At 42.2% G+C, this 1,983-nt stretch overlaps 2 protein-coding genes across 2 annotated transcripts in view; both read left to right on the top strand.

The window, feature by feature from the left end:
- LOC115281184 (zinc finger protein 665-like) overlaps positions 1-1,983 on the top strand; it is a 52,598-nt gene that overhangs the window by 39,832 nt on the left and 10,783 nt on the right.
- The window catches only part of LOC115281207 (putative protein ZNF720), an 8,753-nt gene that overhangs the window by 1,049 nt on the left and 5,721 nt on the right, over positions 1-1,983 (top strand). The window lies entirely within an intron of this gene.

Below are 1,983 nucleotides of genomic sequence, written 5' to 3'. Positions count from 1 at the left end.
GAGCATCAGGGAAATCTTGTTTACAGGTAGAAATTTAAAGAAACCTTGTGATTGAACCCCTATACACCTACCCTCCCCAATGAACATATAAGCTTCCTACAGCCAAAGTACAGTTCTTTCTGCCCACGGGTCCTGTTCCCGTGCTACTTCAGTAAACTACCTGTCTTGTACCGCACAGCATCTCAAGAATAGTATCTGGACCATAGTACTTAATCATCCTGTAACATAGTATTTCTTGGAAATCTTTTATTTTATTGGTTTTTTAGATGCTTAATATATTTATTGAGAGAGGGCACAATTGATGAAGGGAGGAGAGTGGGGAGGAGAGAGAAAGAAAATCCCATGAGGGGCAGAGAGCCAGGCAGTGGGAGGAAGGGAGGGATGGGGAGACAGAGAGATGTGGAAATCGAACTAATGAACCATGAAATCGTACCTGAGATGAGCTTCATAGTTAACCACCTGAGCAACCCCAGCCCAGTACAAGCCTTTGATTTATGTGTTTACTTTTTTTTTTTTATATAAAAGAAAGAGACCGGGTACAGGGGAAGGACAGGACAGAGAGGGACAGAGAGAGAGAGAGAGAGAGAGAGAGAGAATCCCAAGAGGGATACTGTTGTCAGGATGAGCCTCGAGATCATGATCTGCACCGAAATCAAGACGGGAGATTTAAATGGCTGAGCCACCCAGATGCCCCTGTCGAAAGCTCCGGTTTCAATCATCATTTGTGCCCTATGGTACTTCAGATTTTTTATGATGCTCAAACATGTTAATTATGTGATTCTTCTCTTTCTAAAAATGCAAAGAAGTAAATAGAACGGTATGTCTAGGTCATGACCAAGAAGTGAAATAAAACGGATGGGCAGGAGATCTGACAGAATAACTCTATTCCCAGAGGTCATTACATCTCCTACACAAAAGTGAGAGCCTTCATTGCCACATGGAAACTGACCTGAGGGACACCGGGAATAAATAAATGCTCAAGAGAGTTTTCTTTAGCCCTTTTTTGGTGAATGAGGCTGATCTTATTAAGGCACAGGGACAGGATGTGTGGAAAGACTGAGCTGCAGGGTAATTATGAAGAGCCAATGGTTATATAATTAAGTTGAGAGGGTAGAAATAGACGTTTCTAAATGGATTTTCATAGGTTTAAGATGACTCACTGGATCCTGGAAGTCTGGCTGGTGTCCAGCTAAGCCAGCTTTCTGCATCTAGAAAAGCAGTAACATTAAACCAGTTGTAAATATCTTAATGAATATCTTCCTCTGCCAGTCTCAGGTATTTCTCAGTGGGTTTGTAAGTTGTAAGAAAATTTAATTTTATCTACATGTCTTTTGACTTTGTTCTGTTGAAACCCACTGAGATGGAATTCACTCTGGCAACAGTCAGAGTTTTAGAGAGCTTTATTACAGATTTAATTAATTTAAGGCCGGGCCAAACCTGATCTAACCTGATCTCCCTGGTGTTGAGGAGCAGAGAATGGCCCTGAACAAAGGTAGCAGTGAGCTTATATTGACTTTAGAAAGGCGGCAAACATCATTTAGTTAACCAGTTAAAGTTCACAGCATTTCAGGACACCCAGTTACTTTTTTACAAACAGACAATATTTCTGGCGGGACCTTATCAGTTTTAAAGTTCTGTGTCTTAGGAGGGTCTTGAAATGACCAATTATAGGTAGGCACCCCAGGTTCTGGGGGATAGTGAATCCGTGACTTCCCACAGGTATGCTTTGCCTGGTCAGCTTCAAATAGGGGGGTGGGTGTGCAACTTACGACCTGGGTTGTCTGTTTAGAAAGCAGGCACATTTACAGGTGAGGTTAGCACCTTCTGATAATTTCCACAGAGAGCCACACAGCGGTCACCACATCGTTATTCAGAACAGTGAACAGAGAGATCCATTTGCAACGCAATGTACAGAAGCCAAAACAGCAAGTCAATGATGTTAAATTTCTTACTCAGGTTGCTGACCTACAACAGTTCTCCTCA

This window comes from Suricata suricatta, chromosome 16 (assembly GCF_006229205.1).
Source record: "Suricata suricatta isolate VVHF042 chromosome 16, meerkat_22Aug2017_6uvM2_HiC, whole genome shotgun sequence".
In the NCBI taxonomy this organism is placed as follows: Eukaryota; Metazoa; Chordata; class Mammalia; order Carnivora; family Herpestidae; genus Suricata; species Suricata suricatta.
Note: the sequence above shows the minus strand (reverse complement) of the source record. Positions and strands in the feature narration are given on the sequence as shown.